Source organism: Nelumbo lutea, chromosome 2 (genome assembly GCF_056320005.1).
Source record: "Nelumbo lutea isolate HS-2025 chromosome 2, American lotus-T2T, whole genome shotgun sequence".
NCBI lineage: Eukaryota > Viridiplantae > Streptophyta > Magnoliopsida > Proteales > Nelumbonaceae > Nelumbo > Nelumbo lutea.
In genome coordinates, this window is record NC_142685.1 from 19,238,989 (window position 1) to 19,255,102 (window position 16,114).

The window sequence follows — 16,114 nt, forward strand, 5'->3', positions numbered from 1 at the left end:
TTTCAATTTGACTCAATAAGATAAGATGATTGACATTGAATTACATTGGCAATGATAATCTGATCAAATATCATTTTCATTCCATTGGCACATTACAAGGTTCAAAATATCACAATGTATGAGTGTATCATACTATACGTATTAGTTATTGAACCCACCTAAATACTAAATACAGAGTTGTGGGGATTCTTTATGCTTAAACATTAAAATCATGGTTAAACCATTGAGAAATTGAGAGAGAGAGAGAGAAGGTTTATTTCAAATACTTTATTAGATTCAGAAATCAGGATGTTCAACAAATCACGAACAGTCATTGCTTTTCATGATGATGACATCCATATTACATGCATAATAAAGATCAGGAAGCTCGTTCTGATCGATCTCTTCTTCTTCTCCTTCCACTTATATGCCAAGATTTCTTCGAAGCTCATACCATCCCCTCTTGCACAACCCAATGACCATACATCCATGCATGATGATAATCATCTTCAGCTCCTTGGCCATCTCCTTCATCGTGTCCTCCATGCCTGCTCGTCCTACCACAATCAGAGCGCGCGGTAATGGACGGCAACACCACCCGTCTATCTCTCTGTCTTTTATTCTCCTCCTTCCATCCTTTATCCACCCTATAATCTCTCCACTTCATTGACCCAATATTATTAATTCTGTCATGGCTGTTTTTTCAGTTGAGATGGAACCTTTTTAATCGGTCCTTTCAAACAAACTTGAATCGCGATTGCATAGAATTCAATTATGATATAGAATCCACTATTAGTAAGTAGATTTTAATCCTTCAATATTTCTACGTTCGTGTGGATCCTGAAATTCTGTCACGGGATGACGGGAATTCCGTGGAAGTGAGGCGGAAGTGAGGTTGAATTCAAACCTCAAATGAAGTGGGTCATTTTGTCCTCTTCTCAAACCTCAAATGATCTCATGGTTGAGGGATGATTGAATGGCGCGACAGGTGGATTAGGGAAAAATAAAGAAAAAAAGAAGCTTAAACACATGGTTTGTTAGAATAGTCAAATTATGGTGTATTTATGAATATTTACAGGATGTTAAATCAAATTTTCAATCATGTTAACCTTTTATATATAAGATGTACTTATCATCAAGACTTTAAGAATTTATGATGTTAATCATGACATATAATTTTAGGAAAAATTTCCGATCAGTATCCTGTACTTTGGTTCAAGTGATAATATAGTCTCCGAATTTTAAAATGCAACAATTCAGTACTCGAACTTTCAAAATGTGATAATCCAGTACCCAAACCTTCAAAATGTGACAATCCAGTACCTGCCGCTAACCAGTTTGTTAATCAGCCATTAAGTAACATTTGAAAAGTCAAAAATGCCCTTTCAATGACATCTAATTCTCTTTATCAACCATCCAAACATTGACAATAAAATGAACAATCCTGAATCTTAGTCTCTTCTATTCAAAAAAGTTGGCGATTGTTTAGAATAATCTAGAATTTGGGATTCTTCATTTTATTGTCAACGTTTGGATGGTTAATAAAGAGAATTATATGTCATTCTTAGGGCATTTTTGACTTTTCAAATGTCACTTAACGGACTTGATGAGAGCAGATTTGGCCCTCCAATGAAATTGTGACATGTGGAACCTCGTGACAACTAGGCAAACACCCAGGCAACAACCTACCAAGTTGGTGTCCCACTCGGGCACCGGTCTGGTCAACCTGGCGCGACCTGCATGTGGCCTGCACGACCTGGATCAGCCTGGCACATGATCCGACCTAGCCGCCCATAAGACGCCCACCAATAAACTCGGCATGCATACCCCACGAGCTCAGTATCTCACCAAGGAGCTCGGTAGCTCACCAAAGAGCTCGCCAAGGAGCCAGGCAGCTCGGCAAAGCTCACCACAAGTAACTCAGCATAGCTCCCCCGGGCAGCTCGCCACTTGTAGGGTAGCTCGATACAAGAGTAGTTTGGCGTATTGCAGGAAGATCTCCTGCCTGACAACCTGGCCTAGACACCGACCCGTCGACTGACACTAGCGCCGACCTGACAACCTGGCCCAGACACCGACACGTCGACTAACGCAGGCGCCGCCCTGACAACTTGGCCCAAGCGCCGACCTGGCCGCCTGACACAAGCGCCAGCCTAATGACCTCGAGGAGTTCATCACCATACCCCAGTTCTGATGGGATGTGATGAGTCTTGCCGTTTGGAGGCTTTTCACCCACCTAACCCACGAGGACTCCGGTATATAAAGACCTCACTCCCCAAAGGGGGGAGGATGGAAAAAATAGAGGTAATCCCTACTCTTTAGCTCTCTCATTTCTCCAATATCATATTCAAGCTCTCTACAATCAGAGTGCTATCTTAAGCGTTGGAGAGTCTCCACCGGGAAAATACCCTTGGGTCCTCTGATTCAGTTCTCGCAGGTCCCTCAGCTCCCGCCGCCTACAAAGAGGAGGAAAAGATGGAGTTCTCGCGAGTCCCTCAGCTCCCACTGTTAGACAGTTTTGTATGCCCTTAGCTTCAATCTGATTTGATGTACTTTTGTTATTTAGTGGAAATGAATAAAGTGCATGTTTGATTCATGTTGTTTGGTTTAATTCTGTGTAAAACCCTAAAACTGGACATTTATAGAGACTCATGTTAGTTTTAAATGTTCACAGCCGTTGGATAAGTCTGGGGAGATTTATCCTGCCAAGGCTGATACTGGTGTGCCACCAAGTGTTGGGATGGCCTGTCTCAGCCATCAGGGTAAGACCCGAGGCACATGCAGTATGGGATTACTTGAATCCTTGAACCGGACCAGATTTCTAGTATTGCCCTGGACCTTGGAGATAGATGGGCAAAACTAGAAAGTTACACCTGACCCCTAGACTCAATTATGACATTTCACTAGGTGTTGGATCAGGCTGCCTTTGATATGCCATTCAGTGAGATCCTTAGCGGGGATCAAAACCTGGGTATGTTGGGGCAGTTTGAGAATTCATCTGAGTGGGTGATCATAGTGACAGAATCAGCCACTTTGTCGGACAAAGGGTAATGATCGGGAACGCACTCTCTCTGATGGAAACCAAACTGCCGGCAGTTGATTTCAATCGTTGGAATTTTGTTTTGCAAAATTAATATATTTATATATATATATATATATATATGTACGGTTTCGAATTGTTTGCAAATGGTTTTAATTCCCGGGATCCATGTGAGAGGAGAGTGCGGCACTGTTCCTTGCAGCCGAGGGAGAGGTCCTCTCTTGTCGGGCAGTGCTTGATCATTAAGGGCTGAGAGGTTAAGTGTAAGACCATTGAGGATAATACCTGATGGGCAAATCTTGCACCTGCCCACAGTCCCTGGGTTTTTATAAGATGGCTTGGCCCAGGGACCACTTAATGTAAATGTTGGGCCCATAGGGTCCATATGATGGACTCAAGGGGTTCATTGAGTTTTTCAGTGAATTCGGCTGGGCCTTGTATTAAAGGTTGGGTCGAACCCATGTGGCTGGTGTGTAGATCAATGCTTGGGTCCCACGCCATACAAAGAAGCCCAACTGGGCAGCAAATTGGAAAGTAATTAGACACTGAACACTTAATGGGCCAAAAGCCCATTTCGAGGTGGGCTGATATGATCACCCATCCATGGGGCGAATTTGAGATTAAAGTTAGTAAAAGGATTGGGCCTTTTAGCCTTATCCACTCTAAGAGACCAAATTCAAATTAGATTTGAATCTGGTAACCTCCTGATAAGATCAGGAGTAAGCTAACTCTATCTGCAAAAGGATTAAGATTATCCCCTATCCAAATACTGATTTTGATTGGGATAACTCCTAAAAGGAGGTTTCTTAATCAAGAAGAAATGAGAAAATTTCGAACCACCTTGAAGAGGTATAGGATACCTCCTGCCGCCGCCATCTGCCTTTGCAAGATTAGATCTTTGCAAAGAAGAAAGTCAAGAAATCTGTTCTTGACATCAGTCTTGCAAGAATGACTGAAAAGGATTCAGTGTTTAGTACTTCCAGAGGATTCTTGTGAAGGATCCAGTGTGTAGGACGCACCCTGCTGGTTCTGTTCTATTCACAACTGTGTCATCTTCAGCAGGAACGGATCTTGGAGCATTCTTTGGGCGTGAACACCAACTTTGGGAGATACTGCTTCTCCGGATCAGGTATATTCCTCCCATTTATCTTTTGGTACAGATCTGGTTTGATTATGGTTCAAGTAGGATCCTTAAATACTGTATTCTAAATTTAGGGAATATGATTCCCAGTTGAGAGAAGGTAGGAAATTTTTGAAATTCGCCCACCCATTCCGCAACCTTTATGGCGTCCACTTGATGGATCCTACCATTCTTTCACCCACTACCTACAAAGGAAAGATCACCTCATGCAGAGGGCAGTCGGGTTGCACTGCACCAAGGAGCTCCATCATTCTCTGAGTCACAGGCCGCCTAGGAGTAGGGAGCTCGCCACCAGGCAACTCACCACTAGATAGTTCGCCACTAGGGAGTTCGCCACCAAGCAGCTCTCCACCAGGGAGTTCGCCACCAGGCAGCTCTCCACCAGGGAGTTCACCACCAGGGAGCTCCACCAGGGAGTTCGCCACCAAGCAGCTCTCCACCAGGGAGTTCGCCACCAGGCAGTTCTCCACTAGGGAGTTCGCCACCAAGTAGCTCATCACCAAGGCACTTCACCACCAGGTCAAATGATGAGGCACTTAGCCAAAAAAATTGATACACCACAAAAAATTGGTATGCGACCAGAAACGGTTACATCAGAACTGATTAATGGCAGGTATTGGATTGTCACATTTTGAAAGTTCGAATACTAAATTGTTGCATTTTAAAGTTCGGAAACCAAATTGTCACTCGAACTAAAATACAAGGTACTGATTAGAAATTTTCACATTTTATCATCGATTTATGTCTTTTGCTTTACAATGTAGTTCATGCACCAAAGATTTTACCTTTTAGAATTTTGGAGTCAAAATATGCTCCACCCTTTTAGGTTGCACTTGCCCATGGTTCAAAGTATGATAAATTAGAGTTATAGGTTCTCAATGGCCCTAAACAGTAATGCATACATTTGTGAAATAATCAAATTAGCCAAGAAAATATCCTAGGCCAATTTTTTTTATTATCATCTTCGACACCCTCATACCCAACTGCTTGAGAGTTGAGACAGTCGAGTTCAGGATCAGGAGGAGCCGGATCCAGCACTCTTTCAACCCCAAAGGAACAACCTTCATATATATGGAAAGCACAAATGCAGGCTCAACATGATCCTACTGTTTTTGAACAACTTATTTATCACACTAAAAACACCAGCTGCTCAATGCTAGAGATCTAACGTGGCTTAGATCTTTCAGAAGTGAAATTGTAAATCCGCCTTTGCGGGGCTGTACGAAGGGTTGTTCAATATTGATAGTCGCATCAACCAGAAGTTTGGCATTCTTAACAGAGTGTGGTGGCATGTGCCTCGCATGAGTTCTGAAGGATAACAGACAGGGAGCAGATATATTAACCACAAAAATCGGCCACCCATTATTGTTGCCATTGCTTACAATTTAAACGGGGTTCATAGTTGAAGAAACCCGAGAGGAATATATGACATAGACGGAGGGTCAGTTCCTCTAAAACTGGACTCCTAGAAATTAGAGTGCCAATCTACAGTTCAGGCGGTTCCGACAGTTCCGATGAAGAAATGAGAGGGAAAGGAAGAGATCTGAATAATCTATGGTGAAGAGTAAAATTGTCATTTGTGTCAATATAAGCACTTATGGGGAAAGTAGCTTACCAAACATCCCACCCCAACAAGTGCTTAAAAACATAATAAGTGATTTGAAAAGTGGGTTACCAAACAGCCTTGAGTGGTTGTTAAAATAAGTACTTATTAATTATCAAACAAGACCTATATCAATCCATTGACTTTTTTTTTTTTATAATTAACCTGCTGACATGCTTTATACTAGAAACTTCAATATCAAGCATGTCAATACCTTGAACCCTGTCTGCACTTTTATGGATATTGATGTATATCAATATGGCCAATACTTTTTTTTTCTTTTTTATTTTATAATGATCAAGGGGCTGGGATAGTTTAAACATTTGAAAAAATAATGTGTATTAATGTATGCAAACATACTTGGGTACACCAAGAATGATAAAACACTCCCCCGGGTTTATCATATCGATTTTTGTTTTTTCATTTCATGGGGCTGCACAACAAGGTAGCCCATCCCCCATCCTCTTAACCTCCCCAAACTCTGGTGGAAGTGGAATTAATATGACCCCAGGTCACTACTATGAGTCAAAGATCCTACCAACTGAACCACCATCAATTGTTTGTGGATATGTTCAGATCTCCTATATTTTTCATGCACTTTCATTTGGTTTGTGACATGTAACCTATGTATAAATAAGCGTGCATTTTCATATGTAATGGGTCCAGTATGGATCTCATACACTAACACCTTGTATTAAGGCATACACTCACCACTGAAAATTCATTAAAATTCATAGGTGGTTTTGAATCTTGATTGGCCAAACTCTCAAGCATGTTATCTCTTTATACATGTATTTACACATGTATAAAGAGGAACATGTCATAGACTGAATGGAAGTGCATAACAGGTGGAGCAAAAACTGTGCAACAGTTTTGCAAGGTGACAATTGGCTAGTCGTTAAGGCATCTTGTTGGTTGTAGCAGAGACTTTGGGATCAAGTCCCACCTTCACCGGGGTTGGGGGGTTATGGGTTTGGGGGATGGACCACCCCACTCCCCAACCCCCAGTTGTGTAGCTCAGTGGAGTCAAAAATAAAACAATAACTGTATAGCAGATCTCAGCTCACAATTGTGGGATTTTAAAGTATAGGCATCATTAGTTCAAAGAAGACATTTTTTTGGGCTTCATGGGGCTATAAAATGGAACATAGCCTGTCCCCTGTTACCCCATAACCCCTCTAACCCTGGTGGTAATGGGATTTGATCCTAAGGCTTAGTTTGAAAGGAGTACAAATATAAATATATACAGCACAAAACCCTATATTTTGTATGTATTTCAGTACTTATATACTGTATATATCTGTATTTATATTCTTTTCAAATCGAGCATAAGTCTCCACTACAACTAGCAAAAAAAACTTGTCAACTGAACCACCATCAGTTAATCGGTGTTCATGGAAGACAGTTTGCCCTGGCATTATGTTAGCAATCATAAATACCGGAACTTGCAATTAATTATATGCTTCAACTTATCGTGATGACCAAGATTCAAAATATAAAAACTGCAAAGAATATTAGAAAAGCAAATTAAGAAATATACTGAGATATAGTTTATATTCTAATGGATCTTGTGGGAAAATAAGTAATATATTTTGATAGTTCATTTGCAGTGTGATTGTATGAATTATTAGATTACACTTGGAAAACATTGGAAAATAGTGGAATTTAGGTCACCAAACAAGAACATCAAATCAATTTAATATTTGGGGGTATTATTTGTCAACGTGAATAGTTTTGTTTGAATTATAAAATGAAAAATAATTATCATATATATCACTAAAATCAATAAATTTTTGCTGATGTATCAATTATTTTTCTTTTAGAAAACAAAACCATCCACATTGGCCAGTACCATCTTACTGAATTTTTTTTAATTAAAAATTTGATTATGATAACTAGATGTTGATGTAGCATATGGTGAACACTCTAGTTGATCACATGGAAGACTTGGGTTTAAGTATTATTGACACCATACTTTTATATGCTTAATGTATTAAAAATTTCAAAACAATGATTGATGGGGATTGAATGAGGCAATTAATGTAATCAAAAAGTTTATTGAGTATATTTCAGCCTACGTACATTAGCCAATACAGGCCAGCACGAACCGATACACAGGTGGAAAAGCAATGATGATTTATTGCACAAATTCCACATGGGCAACATCCTGAGTAGGGGTCCGTGGGCTTATTTTTGAAATCGAACCGGGTTTACTGGTTTTTGAAAAACTGATAACTGAAACCGGATCAAAGTTGATCGGTTTGATTTGTCAGTTTTTTATTATTTATAATATATATTATAAAAAATATATAAATATATAATAAAACACTAGAAATATATATAAAAGATTACATTTTAAATAATAAATAATATATTATATATTATAAATATATATTTATATATAATGCCTATTTATTAATTTATTATGTATAGAAAATATAAAAAATATATATTAATATATGTAAAATGGTCGGTTCAATTAATCATCAATTTTTTATTTTTATTAATCGAAACCAAATCGATACCTTCAGTTTTTTTAAATATTGAACCGAAACTGAACTGACTGGTTCGGTTTTTCGATTTTCTCACCCCTAGATAGTGAAAAACCGATATGTATCATATCATAATGACCAATACAGGCAGGCATGAACCGATATACAGGTGGAACAGCAATGATATTGGACAAATTCCACATGGGCAACATCCTGAGATAGCGAAAAAACGATATATATCGGATCATAATGGCCACTCCTAATAGATCGTATATACTAGTTTAGGTCAATCTATCATTTACCTAAACTAGTATCAAGCAATGTTGGCAACTCATCATTTTCGTCAACCCAAATTATCAAACCAATGAATCTTTCAAATTGATCATTACTTGCAATTTCAACCGATTAATTGAAGCAATCAATCTAAATTATATATTACTAGTACGGGCAAGGGCATGGGCTCATGTTGTCTATTTCAGAAGTACCCCTAATATTTTTTGTATAAAATAAAGTAAAATTCAGCAAATAAAATCAAATATAGTAGTTGGTTGTATCTTATTATTGGCAAAATTGGCATTTTTACACACACACATTATATATATATATTGATTAGATTTATTTGGATGGATGTTAGGGTCAAAATTGTCATTTCCACTTTCATCTTATGGTGAAAGGTAGATTAAGTAAATCAATTGCAAATTGTAGGGGTGCTTTAGTAAAATGCAAATTACAGGATAGGTTTTAGTAAATCCATGATACATATTGTATGTTAAAATGTTAAAAACAAGTAAAAATGATAAATAAAAAAGTGATCAAAAGACAAGGGGATAATGAGAAGAAAAAGGGTGGGGAAGACGGCATAAGATTAACTCCACGTTTGCTTTTCAGTAAGTTACTTACCTGGGTAAATGTAGTTACCTGGTTAAGTTTTTCCTAGGAAACACTTACCCGAGTAAGTGCATTTACCCATGTTTTTTATTTCTCATGTAAATAAGGCAATGATCGTTTTAGCCATAAAAATTCATTATTAAAATGGGCATTTTTGTCCCATTCAAGTCTTGACAACTTTCCGCCTAGGTGGGAAAGTTATTCAGGAAAATAAACTTCCCCTGATCCCCACATAAATATTAAAAAAATAACATGAGATTCTTGGTAACCCCTTCTCAAAATCCGAAAAAAGAACGTCGCCTAAGAGAGAAATATAGTTGGCAACCTCAGGATTAGAGAGAGAGAGAGAGAGAGAATTATTGGTGGATGGATGACCCACGATAAAGAGAATCGGGATTTGCTCCTCACGCCTATCTTACAACACATCCTACGTGTATTGAAAACATCTCCCATGAATAACCATGCAAGTACAGGAGATGTTCTTGATATATGGTTGCAATGTGCTGTGAGGTCAGTGTGAATAGCTAGCGCTATGTGAAGAGCAGATTCAGACTCCAATAAAGAGCAAGAAGATAGATAGTGACACATCATCATCCTCTTCTTTCTTCAACCATCCCAGTGAATCTAAATCTGCTCTCATCCCAACAATGTCCCAACAAAACTGGGAGATGCCACATATTGTTAACATGACAAAATAAGATGCATGTGTGAAGCCTTTCCTGTTTTCCCTTTCTTCTCTCTTATTTTACACCCCCTAAAACTGTGAGGTGAACAATAATGTTATTCAGCTGTTGCCATCTCTTGACGGTTCCTTGATAGTGAAACAATGACAAAAATTGGAAGAGAGAGCAAAGACAAAAAGGGAAGATGAGTGCTGATCAGGATGGGAGGGAGATAGGGGTGGGGTTGGGCTCTAAGAGGTTCCGTTGCAAAAGAGCAGGGAAGCAGTAGAGAAGAGGGAGAAAGAGAAAGAAGAAGAAAAAGGAGGGAGGAAAGAAAGAAGAGGGGAGACTGGAGGATACATTGGGTCGATTGAGCTGAGTTTGGTGTTTGGAGGTTGAAGACTATGTGCCTCTCTCTCTGTCCATACCTTCATGGAGGCCAGAAAACCATTCCCTCTCTTTTTCCTATATTTTTATTTATTTATTTATTAATAATTTACTTTTTTCTATGACCAGGTTTCCAAGACACCTAAGGTTAGGGTGTCATTACCATCGTCCCATTTGTGCTGTGCGTGCCATCTTCTCTTCTCATGTTAAGGACATGTCGCGTCTCATAATTTTGTTGGGAATCTTTTTGGGAGCAAATCTAGATTCCATCCCATTTCTTTATTATCTCCTAAAAGATAGTATGATGGGATGACTTTTGTTTGAATGGCTTTTAATCTTCCCCACCATCAAGTTTTTTTCTCTCCTATTTTTTTAATTATAAAAGTAAAAGTAAAGTGATATTGGGGAATCTCATCCCTATATAACTTTTCATGATTAATACCATGCTCATAAAATGATTCTTAACTTTATAGGTGCTCACCTCTCCTACTTTTCAAACTATGTCGTATTCAATTAAATAAATTGGATCTTTTTTTAACCTTTTTCTCTTATGAATTCATTCTTTATGTGCCATTTCAATTCCTCATTAATATCCTTTTAATAAAAAATAATTAGATTGAAAAACAAATATCTATACTATATATTGCCTTGGTTTACATGTAAGCCATAAAATTAAATTAGATTATTTTTAATAGCATCGTATCACATAAGGTTAATATTTACAAACGGGGTCTATTCAAATATTTTAATTTTTAAATTGGATCGATGTGTTAAGGCATTTAAAATAGCATAGTAAAAAATTTTAAGTCTAAATATATTTTCAATCTTATTTTTTATTTTACCCTTTTATTTTTACTTGAACATCTGTATTGCATGTGTCGTGGTCAATGTTGTAATACTCGGACTAGATACAAAACTTAAATGCTTGTTGGATCACATGTTAAACAAATTGACCTCAAGTCACGTATTTAATATATACTAGTAAGTGGGCACGTGCACGTTCATTATTAAGTTGCAAATTTTTTACCCGATTAAATAAACACCTCATATTGGGGTGCAAAGTTTTGAGTATCGTTAACAGGCCTATCTGCTTGGTTAAACTCTTCTTTTTGTAGTATTTTATATTCTTAGTATTTTTTGTTCATTCATAAAAAAAATGTAAAATTTAAAAGAAATAATTAAATGAGGTGAAAAGTAGTAGTTCAAGTTACATTTTAAGTCTCACAGTTAAATAGGGATTAAAGTCAAAAAATGATTATTTTAGTCAAAATAAAGTTTTACAATCTTATTCATATTTTTAATAGTAGTGTAAATATAGAATTATATATGTGTTCAATTTTTCTATATTTTTTATTTTTGTGTAAAAATAATTCTATTATGTACACTTATTTTTTGTTTAATATGATAAATATATGATATTATAAATGTGTCCAAATGTTTTGTTGTAAAATTTTTATGTTTTTTTTTGTGTTTTAATATTTTAATGATTTTTTACTATTCAATTATGACATTAAAGGTTGACACATTTGACCCAAAAGTTAAAGAATTCATCTCCACTAAACAAGAAAATAATTTCATTTTTAGTTAATTTTAGATTATGTATTTTATCTTTATCATCAATAAAAATAATTCTTATTTATTATACTTCTTTTTGAAGTTAGTTTTAGATTATCTAAGTTATCTGACTATGACTTCATGGGTTAATCAATTTGATATGAATGGTTGAATTGCTTAGTAATAACTTTGATAAAGAATGACTTTGTTTTTTAGTAAGTTTTTACATACATGGATTTATATTGTTAAAACTATTGGACATGTAATTGATTAGTAGCATTTATTAGTGAAAAAATAACTTAGATATATGATTTAATAAGGGAGAATGGGGGTTAATACCTTAAATATAAGACTTAACAAGAGGGGATTAAATGAGGTGAAAAGCATTAATTAAAATTATATTTTCAACTCTCATAATTAGAGGTGGATTAAATAGACAAATATGGACATTTATTCAATAATAACTTCACACCCTCATTTGTATTTTTTGTTAAGTTATACATATAACATATCTGGGTATTGCAACTAGACAATTAATTAATTTATCAATTTCTGTCCCAAATATCTAGATGGTTAGCATTTTGCATGAATGTGCATGTATTTAATACAATGTCTATACTACTCTAAAAAGCACAAATAGCTTCAATAATATTTATGGAATTTTCTAATGACAAAATGCATCCCTCTTTATTTAAATTTATTGATAAAAAATGAGGGCAAATAGGGTAATCAGTTTTTTATATTAAATGAGTTAAAAAGAGTTAATTTAAAGATATTCAATACATTCAATTCTCTTTCACTAAATCCAACATTTAAGTTATTAACTTACATTCATCTTCATTGATTCATATATTTAATTCATTCTTGTTTATTTTCATCATTAAGTTCTATTAATTAAAGTCATACTTAATAAATTAATAATTCCAATAACATATAATCTTATACTTTTAAAATGTACCTAGCAAAAATAGTGTTCTCATCTAGGTAGTGGTAAGAAATTAAATCATTTTGGGTCAAATGAGTTAATTCATGTTGCCACGGTTAAATAATAAAATTAAAAAATAGATAAAATAAAAAAGTAGAAATTAATAAAATTGGGAACATTTTTATGTACATATTAAACAATAATAAGTATGATAAATAAGAAATGTTTTTATTTCCTATTCTCTCTAATTAAATCCTATATCTAAGATATATTTTTCTCAGTATTAATTTTTTGTAATTAAATATATAATATTGATTTTAATATTATAAAAATAAATATTTTGAAAAGTAATTTGAAAACAAAACCATTTTCTTCCCTTCTGGTGGTGGGTAAGCAATTCAATTATTTGGAGTCAAATAGATTAATAAATAATGTCATAATTAAATAATAAAAATTAAAATAAATAACTATGAAATGTACATGTATTTTTATTAATGATGAAAATGGAATGTCAATTTCAAAATCCACCTATAAATGAAATAATGTCATAGTCAAATAATAAAATTTTTAATAATAGAAAATACAAAGAATCACAAAAAAAAAAGATAATAGAAAATTTGGGCACATATCTAATGTTATATATTTATAAAAACTAAAACATTGGGTACATCTATAATATTGTGCATTCATTATATTAAAAAAAAATATGTTTTATACATAAAAAACAATTTTATCAATGATGGAAAAGTAATACAAAATTTAATGTTAACCTAAAAATCAAACAATTTTTATTTTTACATGGTGGATTAGTGGTTTGAGTGAAATGATACCATAGACAAACAAAAATAAAGTGTGATAAGTAAAAAAATATTTTATATAATATAAATGAAATATATAATTTAAAGGGAAAATTATAGTCAAAGTTGGTTGTACATTTAAAATTAGGTTGCAGGTTGGTCTATAAACCAACAAAGCTCTGACAACCGACTCTACATTTTAATTTATAAAAACCCTCGCCATGTCATCGAAAACTTATGTGGTTGTTGCCAATATGGGACTCTTAGTCCATGTTGGACACAACAAAAAATCTATACCAAAAATAGGTTTTCATTTTCTCTCCCACTCTATCTGTCTCTCGATCTCCCTCCCTTCTCTCTCACTCTCATAGTCATCTCTCGATCTTCCGCTCCCTTTGTCTCTCCCACTCTCTCTGTTTCAATTTGTAGCCCAATCAAAACCTCTCTCTCTCTCTCTCTCTCAGTGTGTGTGTGTATATATATATTGTTATCCCTCAATCTATCTCATTATTCTCTCTCTCGATTAATATCTCTTTATCCCTCAATCTCTATCGTTCTCCAATTGGTGTAAATTTCATAGCCAAGAAATTATTGTAAAATTGTATTAAAGTGGAGCAATATTTTTTGAACCATACCAAGTTGATCTCATGTTCCATATAAGTGCATAAGAAAAGAAAAAAAAAAGAGAGGGGGAGCGGGAGAGAAACTAAGGGAGAATGATAGAAATTAAGGGAGAATGAGAAATCGGCTGAGAAAGAGAATGAGAGAGATTGAGGGAAAACAATAAGTAGAGAGATAAAGAACGAGAGAATTTGATATAGAGAGTGTAAGTACAAAACCAAAAATATTTTTATTTATTTTCAAATCACATAGTCATTGAATGTATAAAGATGATTGTGAGAGAGAGTTTGCGTGTGTGTGTGTGTGTGTGTGTGTGTGAGAGAGAGAGAGAGAGAGAGAGAGAGAGAGAGAGACTAAAAACATTTTTTTTTTCAATCACCTAACATTAAAGTGGAATTTCAATATAAACTTTTTTGTTGTGTCCAACATGGATTAAGTCTCATTTTGGCAATAGCCACATAAGCCTCTAATGACATAGTTATGGTTTTTATAATCTGAAATGTAAATCTAGTTGTCAGAGTTTTGTTGGTTTATGGACTAACTTGTAGCCAAATTTTAAATGTACAACCAGCTTCCACTATAATTTTCCCTAGTTTAAAACTAATCCAAGAGCAAAACTATTTTCTTATCTAGATGGTGGGTAGTGATCCAACATTTCAAAGAAATTCATGATGTCATAATCGAGTAATAAATATTTAATTTTATTTTTAATCATATTGTTACTTTTGTTAGTTTGCAATTTCTATCTTAACTATGATATATCTAAAATTCAAATAATTAATATGAAAAAAAATTATCACGTGCAAAGCATATGCTTAATTACTAATATACAATAAATATACATATTTAACCACAAGTAACAAGGTGGGTTAATGGTAATAGGCTAATTTGATTAACTAAAATGTCATGCGTTTGAATTTCACTATTGATCTTTTAAGTTTCCAAGCATTTTATTGACCTAGGTGGGTCGTTGAAACCAATAGGATTGGATCATCAAAACCTGGTTGGTTCTTAACATTTTTGCCAGGTTTTGAATAGTTCTACCAATGTTTAAAAAATTTGAAAGTCAAGGTTTAAGAAAAATGGAATGGCCCTTGGCTCCTAGATATAATGGCCCGACCATTGAATCCAATCTAGGTCTTAAAACATTGGTTGTGGTATAGAAAAATAATTTAATTTGGAAATATTACAGAATTTTATAATTTTGTATTTTTTGCTCTTTAACTTACATGAAGAATTTCATATGTGAAAAAAAAATCATTTTCCCTATGTAAACCACATAAAAAATTATATTCAATACAAAATTCGTCCTCATCCTATGGTCCTCACACCTGCCTCATAATACTTGCAGCTATGGGTTGTACTCGTTGTGGTTCAATTTAATTACGAATGTCACATTGCTCTTAGGGTGAAACTTGGGGGTTGGGTCAAGTTGAGGATTAACCAAAACCCAATCCAAAGTCTTAAACATTAAGCTCAGATTTAGATTATTACGATTACAATCTAATTTTATATATTTATTAATATTTAAGTATTTTAAATATTTAAATAATATCTACAAAAAGTTGTAACATTTAATCATTAATAACCTAAATAAATGAAATAGAACACTACCACATAATATAGAAAAAATAATTGTTTTAGTAAGTAATTAAAAATAATTTATTATTTTTGCTAAGAATTATTAATATAAATAATCTAAATTATTAAAATACTAAATTATTTATATAAAAAATTATTAAAATAATAATTAATTATTTAAATAACATTGCATTCCTCTCTTATAATAATTTTATTCTTACAAATTACGTGAATCATACGGATTCCCACTAATATGCGGTTGGGATGGAGACCGGATCTGCTCCTCACATAAGGCGTCTCACTCGCGCTTCACACGCATATTATACCATTGGGAACATCTTCTATAGTTATGAATTATTTTTCACGGGAAATGTTTCCCATGCACGGTGGATGTGTATGTGAGACGCCCCTGTGTGAGAAGCAGATCCCATTCCGTTGGGACGT